Source organism: Schistocerca gregaria, chromosome 4 (genome assembly GCF_023897955.1).
Source record: "Schistocerca gregaria isolate iqSchGreg1 chromosome 4, iqSchGreg1.2, whole genome shotgun sequence".
NCBI lineage: Eukaryota > Metazoa > Arthropoda > Insecta > Orthoptera > Acrididae > Schistocerca > Schistocerca gregaria.
Window position 1 is genome coordinate 407,574,007 of NC_064923.1, and position 16,008 is coordinate 407,590,014.

Consider the following 16,008-nt stretch of genomic DNA (forward strand, 5'->3'; position numbering starts at 1 on the left):
CTTTGGGACTGGAGTATACAAACGGAAGTTAATTTCTGGATTGTTGGCGTAGCATTAATTATAATGACGTAGTGAGCGTCATCCAAAGAAGCTTGCACGAGGTAGCAAAACACAAGGAGCGACACAAAACTGGTCTGCGGGGCCCCGTTCACGGAGGCCCTAGTTGAGGTAGGGGCGCTGGCATCGACCTCTCCCACTGGGAGTCGCAGCTAACTGCCAGTGGCCAGAAGCCCGCGAGCCGGTGCAGCGTTCGTGCGCAGTGCGGTCGCGGCGGGGCGAGTGAGCACAACGGGCCCGGCGTGCGTATTATCTCGGGGAGACAGCCGCCTTATCTGGCCGAGCACGTTACCTGCATCACAGATATCGGCCGTCGCCGCTGGACCCGCTGCAGACGAGTGTGTGGTTGGTCATGATCAGCGTCTTCTGAAGGTGAGTGCCGAAATACTGGCTGGGCCAACATTCTCCTGAGGCTGTGGGAACGTATTTTAGCACACGCGTTGTGACAATGTATTTTGTTGCATGTGTGCATAATTAATTACGTATCCGTTACTTTTTGTCGAACGAGTGACAAGTCTTCTATGTACCTTAGAAACATATGCGTTTTGCTCACCGGAGAACTCAGTCAATTTCCGTCACTGTGTTTCCCGTGACCTGAAAATTTCTGTCTCTAGTAAACCAACAACCTATACACGCTTTGATCCTAATAAATATATATATTTCCGTGCTTTAAATAATAAAACACCATACGAGGTACGGATTTTTGTGCATAGCACAAAGCATTTCGAGAATTTATTCTTATATCAAGTGCAAATATTCACATAGGAATTTTTTTTGTGATGTTTGCATTTATGCTTTTACTTATTTTTATTTTATTTTGTTTTATTTATTGCTGCAGTCGCATCTTTGTACCATATTTTCATTTCACGTAAACAAACAATGTGAGTGATGTTTGCGTGTGTGAATTTCTGCATAATGAAGGGGGCACAGTGGCGAGTCAAAAGGAGCGGGGGTGGGCTATGGAGCTATCTCTCACTCACCCCAGAACTTCACTTGATTCTTTTTTGTTTTTTTTTCCTTTTAAATTTACTTTGCAACATAACTTTGACTCAACAGTCACAGAAACTTACACGCCTTTGTTGTTGCTATTGTAGTAGTTTCAGAAAACACCTACTTTTTCTCTGGACAGTTTGTAGACGGTAATGTGATACAAAATTACTATGAGTTCAGCCCCAACCCAGACCAAAATCCAATCCTGGATTCGATCCTGAGTAGGCGCAGTGCCATAAAAATACAAAAAGACGACTATAGGGCATGAGTGGCAGCACAACCCATAAGAAATACCATGTTAATATTTACACTTGATATTGAGCATAAATTATTGAAACTCATTGTGCTATGCTTAAAAAAAAAGGTAGCTGGCTGAGTGTTTTATTATTTACGCCATGAATGATACACTTGCAGGCTTTCCAGAAAAAAAACCGGTTATGATGAACGAAATGAAATATAATTTTGCCATTCACAGTAGTCGTAAGGGTGAAATCTGATGTTGGAAAATTTCGTAGAGACATTGCGATCTTTTCCAGTCTACCAATATGTAATGAAAATCCTGCAGTGACTCAATAAAAGACAGAAGGAAGTGTGAAATTTCAGTTGTAAACTTTGTTCGCTATTTGACCATCATCTTGGAATTTCGGTGTCACTTTTAAGACTACGCGCAATAAAAGACAGCTGATTTTTGGTTAGCAGTGATTGTCTTCCTGTGGTTGAAATGATTTGCACTTGACAGAGATGTGGTACTTTTTTTTCTAAATTCTCCTTTTGGAAAATCTCTCTCAGTGTCATTGCTGCCGGCCGCGGTGGTCTAGCGGTTCAGGCGCTCAGTCCGGAACCGCGGAACTGCTACGGTCGCAGGTTCGAATCCTGCCTCGGGCATGGATGTGTGTGATGTCCTTAGGTTAGTTAGGTTTAAGTAGTTCTAAGTTCTAGGGGACTGATGACCACAGATGTTAAGTCCCATAGTGCTCAGAGCCATTTGAACCATTTGAAGTGTCATTGCTGATAGCACTCTCTTTGACAGGACCTTCAGTATAGACTCGCCAAGTTAACGACAGAGTGGGAATTGTCTTGCCCGCTAACACAAATTGTGAGGAAGATTGTGCAACCATTAGCAGACAGAAGGCGTGAAAGAGCTTCGAGTTCAGTGAACAGTCAAAATAAAAAGGGTGTATACTAACTTCCGTCAACGGAGATGGTTTACTGTTTATGTAAAAATCGTTATAAAGACGAAATTGGTGCGGTTTGGAGAATCAATCGCAAAACTGCTATTTTCTCAGTGGTCGTAAGGGTGAAATCTGATGTCGTTGAGATCCCAAGTCACAAAGATGAAAAAAAAAAAAATTGAGCATGTGACTTACGTGTTATTGGCTCACTTGCTGGAAAAATCAGTTATACTCCGAAAATATTTTGTGGCAAGAAAGAACATGAAATAACGACTACTTACAGCTGAGGTCACCATCGGACACTACACAGAGCATAAGTGTTTCATTCTGGTCCTATTTACCTCTTCCTTTTCGATTTTTTCTGATTAAAATATCCCACTTTAAACCTGAGGTGTCAACTGGTAATCAAAGTCAATATATACCATAACTATGCGCAAAGTCAGTGATGCAAGAGGCAAGGGATTGGACTCGTATATGGATTGGGGTTCATACTGAGTCAAAAAGAAAAAAAAAGGTTCAAATGGCTCTGAGCACTATGGGACTTAACATCTGTGGTCATCAGTCCCCTAGAACTTACAACTACTTAAACCTAACTAACCTAAGGACATCACACACAACCATGCCCGAGGCAGGATTCGAACCTGCGACCGTAGCATACTGAGTCAAGTTCCCTTTGGTTTCACTGAATTATTTCAGCCTAGTGATAGCACAATACTTTGAACAAGACAACAGAGTATTTCTTCTCTCAATCTCATAGTGTCTAAGCTAATAACCATACCATTTGCCGGACAATAAATCTGGAATCGTAATAAACCAAACATTGGTCGTATATCTTCTAAACAGAATATTTGGCAATTCGTTTTCTGAATCTGATTCTCATTAATACAATGGTAATTAGAAAACTAAAATAAGCTCTAGAAATTTATATATCGTTTACTATCGCGCCTCAGTTGCAGTTAACATGACTAGTTTCGATCACACTGGAAAATCCTCAAATCTATGTAGTTGTGTATGCAACACTCCATGTTTGTTCGGGAATTATACGTCAGAATACTGTCCATATTCTGATGCCGGTATTCTGCTGTATAGTTCCCGCATAAGCGTGACGTGTTGCATGCGAAACTACATCGGCGTGTAGATGAAAGTGTGATCGAAACTAGTTATACAGGAAAAAATGGTCCATGTATAGAAACTCAACAGCTGACATCTCTCGAGACGAGTATGTCGGTTATAGTGAAAATAAACTTCTTTACATAAATTTTAAAACGTACTGTTTGGCGAGGAATAACTACCTTGAATCGAAGAAGGAACAAGGTACTGCAGTGGTAGACACGCCTGACTCGTATTTGTGAGGGTCGAGATTCAAACTTCCATAGGACCAACCTGATTTAGGGCTATGAAGATTAAGGTGCAGCAAGCGGTCGACAGAGAAGATACTGAGGACAGAGAGCAAGCTCGAGTTGGACAAGAGTGATGAAGAAACATTTGCCATTTCCGTTTCAAAGGAACCATCCCGGCATTCCCACGAGTAAGATTTCAGCATCTTAGACACTGCGCCAGCTCGTTCTGCCAAATTATTTGAGGCAAATTCGGCAATAACTCTCTTCACGAGGCAATTATTGTTACTAAGTCCCTTAGACGAATGCTGGGGTGGTGAATTCGAACTCGTGCTCCATCTGTAATGACCTCGTCGTCGACGGGATGTTAAACCCTAATAAACTTGGAATTTTTGTTTTTTTTCCAAAGACGTGTTTGAGGATTGCTATCAGAGCTACGTTAACTTAGGTAGTAATGTGTGTGTCATTTCTGCTCACTGATTGTAATGTGGATATGGAAAGAAATTAAGTAGAAGTAAGTCATTTATCATATCTAGCTGTCAGCGATGCATCTGGCATCCGGAAGGACTTGCTTCTGCTGTGACCAGACGAAACTACAATCGTCTGGCCATAACTCTGGGAGACGGCTCATTCGAACTACAACAGACGACATATTAGTTCACTTTATTACATGAATGAATAAAAAGATTGACTTAACTTGATACATACCTTTGATTCCCACACAAGTGATGGAATATTTACAACTGTCATTGACTATTAAAACATCACTTAATGCACTAATTAACAAACTCGTCTCTTGAAATACAATCTTCAACATTTACAAAAGTGCATTTCCATCTGAGACTTGAATAACTCATTGGTTCCACTCGATGATGTTGATTGCTTCAACTGAGGCCAAGAACTGGGCAGAGCGCTTTCATGCTCGGCTCTATACTGATCTCTGTGGGAGGGCGCTGCTGTGCTGAGACAGAGGGCGTGTCTTCTTCAGCCTCTCCCATTCGTCCTCCCGGACGGCAGCGAGACAACGCTAATGTCTGTGGTATCGATGCACGTTGACGACTTCGGTGTGGTGCTGTGATCTTTGGACGATACCACAGATTCTACCCGCGCGGAAATTATGTCTCTCTCCCTCTTTTTCCTAATCCAGTTAAAGTGTGTTGTAGCTCGAACGCTGGAGACTTTCCGATGACGGCAGGTTTATTCCAGCGCCTTCTAACTTGAAAATAAACTTGTGAAAAGACCTGACAAGAAGCCGTACTGTACAGAGGAGTGGTAAGGCTGGAGTAAGGAGTGACTGATGAAAACCCCACATTTGCTGGTAAGGTGCACTGGCTGCAAGGCGCCAACGCTTGAACAATGTCGGGAGAGGCTTGGAGCTGCTCACGAACCAGCCGGGAGCTCTCCTGGGTGTATGAGGCATGGTGTGGCCCCTGTGAGGCTCTTCTAATACGGATTCACAGCTTCCATAAAATTTTTTAATGATGTGATGTTCGCTGTTAGCTGTAATTGTTTCATTCCGATATTGCAGCTTCAACTTTTGTTTCACTTCCAAGCGTAAGAGCTAAATGTTCTACAGTATTATGGCATAGAAATGGGTTAAAAACGGTCTTGTAAAGCTGCGCAACTCTTGACGGTATTTATTGTCAATGGTTATTGTCAGTGACATCAGTAGATTTGTTATTTAACCTGCAGATGTAAGTTAGTCATCGTGAAGAGATAACAACGACCGATGTATGTACATCAAAGAGTAAGTAGTCAGGTGTACGTTATTGATAGTGATACTTCATTTTATGATGTACAATCTTAAGCAGATTACGTACAGCACGACCCCTCAAATCTGATCTTGCCCCGAGTTCGGCTTCTACCAGTCTTTCCACTCTTTTCTAATTTCTATCTTGCAATTATGACTTACTACACTAATGGTTCTGTAATATCCACTCATGTCAGCGCCTTCCTTTAAGGAACTGTAGTTAGAATTACTACATCTACAGGTCTCATTAGCGGGTAAATGTACTGCTATATCGGTATACGCGACATAGAATGTAATTGTGGAGAGTGCTCAGTTATGCTCAGGTAGTTTTCTTGTTGCAAAACAATGGCAGTGTACGGAAGTCTTCCTCGACAAGAGCTACAGATAATGAATAACACAAAATTGTTTGTCAATATCATTCATGTTCATCTGAACTAGCTCATAAAACTTTGCTTTTTTTTCGACGAACTGGCAAAGTTCTTAACAGAAGAACTCTCTATGGGGCAGCAACATTTAATGGTCTAAGTGATGTTACATAGAGCCATAAAGTTATTTCTGGGTACTTTCTGTAAGTTTTTCACAATTAAGGTGTCGGCGTACCGGACATCAAGAACACCCACATAACTACATCTGCTCGCAGTTACATTTTGATTTCATGGGATTACTCTCCATCATTTTTGAATAATCTAGATACATAAAAAGGATAAACGCGTTATTTGCCACTGTCTTTATTGAGTGCTATTCCAAGAGCATTTAGTATACCTTCCAGCTATCTAGACAATGACATTCCTCAAGTGAAAGCACTTACTCGGCCGTCATATTCCAGTCTGTAAAATATCGTAAACGTTTCGCTAGTCGACCAATAATTAACAGCTCCCAATAGCCGAACCCGTCATTTCTGATCTTCCGCCGACCTGATGCAAGTATTTATTTCTTGTCTTAAACCACTGCTCGTGGACACGAGCCATTCTGTGGACGATTTCACTTATGGGCGTTATCTAATCTGAAAGAGTGCTCCCTGTTTAATTATCTCGCTGTGAAATGGGCGTTAAAACGTAAGAAGTGCTCAGATTTCTCACTTCTTTAAAATAACAATGGTACAATGCTTCTAGCTGCGTGTGGAATGGATGAACTGCTACCGTTACTCTAGTATTCTGGTACAATGCAATACCGGCGAGAAGCTGATGGAAAAGTTGTCGTTGAGTGACGACAAACATATTAAAATCATCATCGTCTTAATGAGGTACATGCGTTCAGCAGCATGGAAACACCTATGTCTGTCTGTGGCAATAAGGAAAAACACAACAATGTGAAGGACACATGATTAGAATTTATCATAAATTTTCAAAGTCCAGGCATAAATCATCTGGAGAATAATGTGCAGCGAATACTACCATACCGCACTGGACACAAGAGACTTCATTTGCATGAGTTTCAAATTTTGGAAGTAGTAGAATTTTGAGGCCGGAATTTGCTACGGGTATATATGATAATGGAGATTTTTCAAAACATTTCGCTTTCCAATGAACCATTTTCCACAACACAACATACACCTGATTCCTTGCAGGCAACAGCTCAACTGATGAAAAATACTTCTGTCTCTATAGTTATCTGAACGTCATTGGGCAACAAAACTGCTAAACCATTGCTTCATTCCTCATTCCAGATAATTAAGGCGCCCCTACTCACAGACGTCTAGTGTGGGCTGCAATTGTATGACAGCGAAACTTGCCAGATCTGCTAATAATAAAGGAGGAGCATTATCGATGAGACCTTTTGAGATGAATCGACTTCCTCGCCTCTTTTCATAACACCCACTTTGCACTTGTTTTTATGTAGTTGACAGCGTGTGGCAAAGATAGGAGCTATGACATCTCTCTCTCTCTCTCTCTCTCTCTCTCTCTCTCTCTCTCTCTCTCTCTCTCTCCGGGGCAGTGAGCTCAGATTAAACTGGAGAGACTATACTGTATACGAAGCAAAGTTGTGAAACGTGATGTCACAGCCGGCACGTTAAATGGGCTCAAGTGTCAAATTGTGTTGCTATACAGCAGAAATACAATTAGCGTTTATGGTACCATGCGACGCTGTCTGGGTTTTGTTTGTAGTTCTCTGCTAATACTATATTGTATCTATTAATCCTTCACTGCAAGATGACTTTCGCAATATTCTGCTGTCTACTTTCTTAATTTTCGTATCGCCGCTAAGGATGGTAACAAATTATACTTCTCAAAAAAAATTATTTCTGTACACGAGACTTTTGTTTTTACTTTTAACATTTTATCTCCTGAGTGACGAGAGTACATGGCGACAAAAAATGAGCTAAAGGTTGACTTCAGTTGTTTTGGGTTGCAAACTTTCAGGCAAAACCTCAATTGATGAAAAATATTTCTCTCTCTATAGTTAACTGAAAAAAGTTATCTACACGTCAGTATATAACAAAACCTGCAAACCATTGCTTCATTCCTCATTCCAGATATCAAATGGCTATAATTAAGGTGCAGCTACTCACAGAGGACTAGTGCGGGCTGTAATTGCCGTATGGCAGCGGAACTTGGTAGATATTCTAATGCGTCAATACAGAACAGATTTACGCTGGAAAAACAAGTAGTTCCACTTCTGGCCAGCAGGCGCAATTCTGGCGCTGTACAGCATCTCGTCCAGATCTTCGGTACTCCTATTGAACAACTCACGTAAGAGCAGTTAACAATTAAATCAACAAATGCCTTTCTCATTTGTTTGACCTTTTCTGTCCACGTTCCATTTCTACTCCATTACATATGGAAACATTCATAGCGCCACTTTTTTTCCACAGTAAATCGCTTCCGCATTAACGCATTACAACATCTACCAAGTTTCGCTGCCGTAAGATAATTATAGTCCACACTGGGACCTCTGTGAGTGGCTGCTTTTTACTTATAACCCCCTGGTATTGAACCAGCTACAAACAGAGGAAAAAGCTTCAATATTTCTATGAATCACTTAACAGATTGTTATACTGACAATTTTCAGACAACAGTTTTTGGAAAGAAATGAGATTGTCGTATTAGTAACACGTGAACATTAAACACTGTTCATATTTTGCTTCATTCGATGTGTCTTTACAACATGTCACTCACTGCCAAATGTGATTAACTTGCCTCATCTTCACTAGCCAGTTCTTCAGCATCCAGTGTGTTACCGAAGGCAGCGTACCCCCAATAATCTTTTCTTTTTATTATGCCACACGAGTTACTTTGTAGTTGACATGCTAGTTGATCCTGGGAGAAGGGGTTTCAGTCATCAGGTACTGGAGGTTAGCCCTCACCTATACAGAGTTCTAATACAAAGGAAGAGGGTCAAAATAGACTTCGAATCACTGTCTGTGAAAGACTGTATGGTGGCAAACCAGTTTTTTGAGTGTTGTGACCTTGGACATACGACTAAAACCTGCAGGAAAGTGATGTTACCTGTACCAAGAGTGACAACAAAGGACACAACCACACTGAGTGTAGATCCGAGGCTTGCGTCTGCAGGTGGCGCAGTGGTTAGCACACTGGACTCGCATTCGGGAAGACGACGGTTCAATCCCGTCTCCGGCCATCCTGATTTAGGTGTTCCGTGATTTCCCTAAATCGCTTCAGGTAAATGCCGGGATGGTTCCTTTGGAGGGGCACGGCCGATTTCCTTCCCCATCCTTCCCTCACCCGAGCTTGCGCTCCGTCTCTAATGAGCTCGTTGTCGACGGGACGTTAAACACTAATCTCCTCCTCCTACCGTCTGCATCCCCTGCAAATACAGAGGCTGTGTCTGCAACAAAACAAAAGGAGGTGATTGTCAAATATATAAACATTGCATGACCGGCTCCTAAGCTAAAATCAACACACATACGACAAATATGAACATCCAAAGCCAACACCCAAAACATATATACGGAACACGGTCAACAATACGCAGAAGCTACCGAAGAGCAATTTCCTGGAGAATACAAATGAGTCTTGTGCCGGAAAATGACGACAACAATGAACTCATACCGCCCCTAACACACTCAGTAATGTTACAGGGTAGCTGTATACAAAAAATGGCTCTGAGCACTATTGGACTTAACTTCTGATGTCATCGGTCCCCTAGAACTTAGAACTACTTAAACCTAACTAACCTAAGGACATCACACACATCCATGCCCGAGGCAGGATTCGAACCTGTGACCGTAGAAGTTGCGCGGTTCCGAACTGAAGCGACTAGAACCGCTCGGCCACCGCGGCTGTATTAATACGATAGAATATATAGATGACACCAGAGCCGGTGGCTTCATCCTCTACAAGGTGCCAAAGTAAATCAAAAGACAATTGCACAACCGGATAAGCTTCCAAATGACTTTAACGCAGAGGATAGATAAGCTGGAAGATGAACTTACTTACACTGCACACAAGAAAATGTACAAACAAAACCGACATATGCACTTACAATTTCACCCAACCGAAGTACATCACATCACACATACATAAGATGCACACAAACTGGAATCATCATCACATGGAAAACCCTACGACACACGTAAATGTCAACAGGACACAAACCAATCAAATTTGTGTCGGAAGGCACTCTCCACCCCGGACTAAAGGAACGAGGAATAGACAGATATATAGAGCTTGCATTAATAGACACAGAAACAATCAGGACACAAACCAATACAAAACCCAAAACTACCGAAACCAAACTTATAAAAGTAGACAAAATAGATGATGAAAATTTTGAGAGAGACACGTGTGACAATTGCAACGATGTCATCGTGCATCGAGAAACAACCACCACACCAAACATCAACAAATACACCATAACACACACAGTCAGTCCAACACAAATCACAATTATTTTGATGGAATTCAGTATTCCCTCCAAACTGCATGCACCAATTTCTTTAGAAGTCCTGTATGCGAGTGAGGAAATCTAAGAGGATTTTAAATATATTTGTAGCAGAGCTGGTATTTCCATTTCTCGAATATCATTTTCTTAACAATATATTCAAGCTTACATATGATGATTGCGGAACTAAATGCCATTTCCTATTGTGCACCAGTTACTGCATCTACATGCAATACAACGTTTAAACGTCTTTGCTAAAAAAAGACATAACCACTCTGAACTCGTATGCAGAAAAACTGTAAACAACAATGAATGCCCGCCTTCAATATAGCGGTTCCATCAAAGACCATCAGAGTTTCCTAAACAAAGACGCATTTGAGTAATAAGATGGAAATGTCGTATGACGATTCGCCAGGTGCAAGTCTTTCGATTTGACGCAACTTGGGCGACTTGCGCGTCGATGGGAATGAAATGATGATGATTAGGACAACAAAACACCCAGTCCCTGAGCGGAGAAAGTCTCCGACGCAGCCGGGAATCGAACCCGGGCCCTTAGAATTAATATTCTGTCGCGCTGACCACTTTTTTTCCGCTTTCGTTCCTTGCATCTGCTCGGGACGGACGTCGTAAGACACCCATTTTAGTTCGTCGTTGATCGATAAACTCAGTTTTTTTTTTTATTGCAGAGGGCAGCTAACCCTCTGACCGAAAACGCTGAGCTACCGTGCCTGCGCCACTCAGCTACTGGGGGCGGACATTTGAGTGGTCTCTCCAGTTTAGTACCGAGCGCATTGATCTTTGCTTGGCGCCTGTCATTTGTCTCGTGGGCAGCGTGTGGTGTATGTGCGCACCTCTTTTGGGAGGACATGAAAACTGTGCAGCCGGATTCAAACGGGACAAGTGACTAAAATTCCGAAGTGCGTTTGGCATTTGGCTGAAATCGGAAAGCGCTCACGTGACGTCCCTACTCGCTGCCTGTTGTATTATAACTTGTGTTTTATGACGGTATGTCACTTTAAAAAGAGCAACGGAGATTTATCACGAACACGTCACTCATGGCGCCTGCCAGCAGGACACTGCAACGCGTCACACAGCTCACACTGTACGGGCGTGGTTCAAAGAGCACCAGGACGAATTTACCGTTGAACCACTGGCCACCAAACTCGCTGGATTTAAACCCAATCGAGAATCTGCGGGGCTGCCTCGATTGGTCTGTTCCCGTCATGGATCCTCAACCGAGAAGCCTAGCGCGGGGTCACGGCACTAGTAGTCGGCATGATTCCACATCCCTGTCGGTACCTTCCAGAACCTCAGTGCATCGCGTTCTTCACGTCTCTCAGCGGTCCGGGCTTTTAACAGGTGGTCACATTAACGTGTGTACTCTTTCACGGACTACCACTTTGTAGATTCAATGTAACACCTTACAGATTTGTTACAGACCAGGGCTCGAACAGAAGTACCTCTGCCTTTTATAGACAGTTCTTTCCCAGCTGGACTATCCGAAAATCTCTCACAGTTAGACTCAAAGCTTCAGCTTTCCACAGGTTGCTACTATTCCCTGTTCCTTGCGGAATTCGAAAGAAGTACAGAGAAGACTTCACTGAGTGTACAAGTCTCTGTGACGTACATGCTGATGAGCCAGAACATTGTGGCCACTACCCACCGCGGAAACGGCAAAGCCGGTCAGCTGTTCGCGTGCTGCATTCGTGAGTATCTGTGGAAAGTGTTTTGAGGATGGTGAAACAATGACCCGGTGACATTCAGTGGTGAAACGTCCATTAAGACTCTAAGGCTGAATCTACCCAAAGAATTCCGAAATAAGTCGTCCAAACTGAATTTAATCCGATCTGATTACGTACCCTCGTAAATGTTGTCAAATATTTTACATTTGAACACGCCGGTATAATGCATCACTTCTCTAGCTTTGCAACCAATAGCAGCTCGGAACTCCGTGTTTGTTACGAACATGCGCACTAAGCCCATTTCTTTCACGTGGCAGACTGTGTGGACACGTTTTTTAAAAGCTATCTTTCGATTTGTTTCTACTTATCGCCAGCAGGTGGATACACACAAGTCGAATAACAAGTCATTCAGCATTTCCCTAACAGATAGCGCTACTACGCATCGTCTAACCCGCTGGCAGCGAGCCCGGCAAAATGGGAAACCGTTAACTTTTAATCTTTTTATTTAAAACACAAAGAACAAGAAGACATTCATAACTCATAGGAAATAAATGTCGATGCATCATTGGATATTGTTGCAAGATGATATGAAGTAGCCTATGCATTTTCACTGTTCCTCATATCAAAATTTAGTAGCCTTAATTATTTCAAACGCTGGTAGTTCCGCAGCATGCTTGTAGATTGTCATATCAACAGTACTATGCATACTTATTGGGTCGTAGAACATGAATTTTGTAGTTGACATGAAGTAAATGATGGAAGTCTTTAACTGATTACTAAAGTATATTTCGGTGTGCCCAGTCTCTTGCGAGGTCTCATCGTCAATTTGTATTGTCACTGTATTGTCGAAAGGAAAACTCTAAGTTGCCTAATATTTAAATCATTATTTCTAAAGCATTGTATTTCTGGCTACCTCAAACTGCCATGGACGCGTTTATTTTATCACAAGATCCATTGAATTTTTTAATTGAAAACCGTGCACTCTTCTCTCGTCTTTGTTTGGGAGATAAAATCCTGGTGAAACAAGAGAAGCTTACGCCTGTCTATTAAAAATCTTATGGAAAATTTGTAAAACGTCTCCAGACACACTATTAAAATTGAAAACCATGGTTAAGTGGCAGTGTTGTAAGGAACAAACATTTTGTTTTTACTGTTTACTATTTGGAATGGGTAATGTCGGTTTTGACTGGCGCAAGTGGGGAGTAGGTGAAGAGAGTCTTCAAAATATCCTTTCGAAAGCTAAAAAGCACAAATGTTCCATTTCACATATCACAGCAGCTGTTAAATACAATCAGCTAGATACAGTAAGAATTGACCATATTCTTTCAGCAGCAACACACCTTGAAGCTTTGAAACATAACGAGAAGTTTGATCGAAACAGAAATATGATGAAGAGACTTATTTGGACTATCTGATTTTTAGCACGGCAAGAGTCAGCTCTTCGAGGTCATGACGAACCTGAGGTGTCAGTAAATAAAGGAAATTATTTACAGCTTTTCGATTTCTTGGCAGAAGAAGAACCACACGTGAAAGATCCTTTAGCATCCGATGGAGTATTTAAAGGCATTTTTTCTGACACACAGAATGAATTTATAGCTTGTATTACGAATGTTGTTAAAGAACAATCTTCAGGTGAAGTTAAAAATAGTCCTTTATATCAATACAAGCTGACGAAACAACGAATGTCTCAACTAGAAGTCAAATGAGAGTAATTTTTTGTTTTGCAAATAACGAATTAGGAGAGATACAAAAGAGATTTGTAGGATTTTATGAAGTATCCAAAGACCGGAGTGCACATGGCATAGCCACTGTTTTGTTGCAAGTGCTAAACAGTTGGAATATTGATTAAAAATAACTGGTATTGCAAACATACATTGGTTGCAGTGCAGTGGCAAGAAAAAATTATGGTGCCCATTCTATAGTGAAACAAGCATAGCCTCATGCTCTCTTTATCCATTGCTGCGTACATCAGTTGAACTTAGTCCTCCTCCATGCTTGGAAAAATTGTTGTGAGAAATTCTCTTCATTGGAACTAAATTTCTTTCTTCCCTTCGTATCTCTGAGTGTTCCAAACCTACTCTAGTTCAAAATGTTCAAATGTGTGTGAAATCTTATGGAACTTAACTGCTAAGGTCATCAGTCGCTAAGCTTACACACTACTTAACCTAAATTATCCTAAGGACAAACACACACACCCATGCCCGAGGGAGGACTCGGGACAGTCCATGACTGCATCGCCTCAGACCGCTCGGCTAATCGCGCGCGGCCCTACGCTAGTCATTCGGTACGAGGTCTGGTTAGTACGGTGGATGTGGCAGAGAATCCATGTGCAGCTCATCCATATCTGAAAGGGATGCACAGGAAATATGAGGCCGAGTGTTGCCATGTTGTGCAATGACACCCGTAGTCAGAAGTCCATGTCGCTCTGATCTTATTGTTGGCTCAACCTGATTTACTCGAATATGACGCACCGATGATGGTGTTTCCCAAGGTTGTTTAGAGTTGCAAGATAACGTCTCCTTCATCTCAAAAGAGATTCAGCAGCACCTCCCTTGCAGATAGCTGCATCCAGAACTTGTTGCGTTTTTGTTATGAGGAATGGCGCCATTCCTTGATTGCTCTCTGTGTTTCGGGTTGGTGGTAGTACACCCATGTTTCGTCTCCTGTAACGATTCTCGATGAATAAGCCATCACGTTCTGCTTCAAAGCACACGGCGCTCTTTCAGTTCTGGTAGACACTTTGTGAAAATTAAGCATTGAATAAATAACATCATGTGCTGAGCTATGACTAAGGTCCAGATCTGCGGCTATTTCATCCACCGTCGCACAGCGATTTTCAATCACAGTGGCTTCGACTAATGAAGTCGTCTAAGGTGGCACAGTGGGGTGTGATTGACCTGGGCGCTGAGCGTCTGTCACAGAAGTCACGCCATTTCCGAACTTGCTGCTCCACTCCTACACTTGCTGCAGTGGTAGACATAGATTACCATACTGGACCTCCATTTGCCGATGGATTTCTATAGGTTTCGTACCTCCACTGCCCAAAAAACGTTCTTTCTTGGTACAGGTCGCAAATGGGGCAGCCATTTTGAACTGGAATTGTGGCGCATTTTTCTTGCCCGTAGTATGCTGCTGCCTGTAGGACTTTCCTTATATCATTGGCAACAGTACTGTCAACTTACAGAAGGATGCGCAGTATGTCCTGTTTTTATTATACTATTAAGGTTTTCATTTAAGGCCTCCTCGTAGTTCTTTCTGTTGTTTTGCAGTATGTTATTTATTTTTTTTGCAGATATCTGTAGTGAAATGCAGTGTTATGTTGAAAAAGAAAGTGTCATGCTTCTAATTTGTTTTGAATAGAGAAGATACAAGTACATTACAACCGCTATCACCAATCGTGGTGCATATTTTCAGTGAGAAAACCACCTCATACTTCTTTCAGCTTCATTGTGAATAGCGGAGACGTACAACCGGAGAAAAAGTCATGTTGCAGAACTGTACCGATGAAAAATAATGAGAGCGTAGTAGTTGGCGGAGTTTCTGTAGCCCCCATCTAAAATGTAGAGACGCCACCTTTGGTTCTGGAGACTCTCAGAATATAATGGTGTCAAAAATGTCACTCTGATATTACGATACATTAGAACTTCGTGGCGGCTGTTTTCGTTATAGTCCCGATTTTGTAATCGGGCTTGGGATAAGATGGAAATAAAACTAGATCTTTTTCGTCATTTATTTTTCTCAGATGAATCAGTCTTTGAAATCTTGATGAGACCAATAGACACAAGCATTGGCTACGTGAAAATGAACTACAGCGTCATACGCCAGGTAACGTTTTGATTGAATAATGTGTGGCAAACTTGTTCTGGGTCTTCATTGTTTTGCGGGTAGGTTTAAGTAGTTCAAAGTTCTAGGGGACTGATGACCTGAGATTTTAAGTCCCATAGTGCTCAGAGCCATTTGAACCATTTTTTGGAAATTTAGTATCAAATGCGTCCGTTCTCAATTGCAAAATGGTTCAAATGGCCCTAGGCACTAAGGGACTTAACATCTGAGGCCAGTCCCCTAGACCTAGAACTACTTAAACCTAACTAACCTAAGGACATCACACACATGCATGCCCGAGGCAGGATTTGATCCTGCGAACGCACCAGCAGCGCGATTCCGGACTGAAGCGCCTA

The 16,008-nt window shown here is 42.0% G+C and overlaps 1 protein-coding gene across 1 annotated transcript in view; it reads left to right on the top strand.

Annotated features, from left to right (window-relative positions):
* The first annotated feature begins 227 nt into the window (after positions 1–227).
* Positions 228–16,008, top strand: part of LOC126268164 (adenylate cyclase type 2-like) — a 452,935-nt gene continuing 437,154 nt past the window's right edge. The window contains exon 1 of the mRNA XM_049973741.1: positions 228–429. The gene's annotated coding sequence lies outside the window, so the exon portion shown is untranslated. The remainder of the gene's footprint in view (positions 430–16,008) is intronic.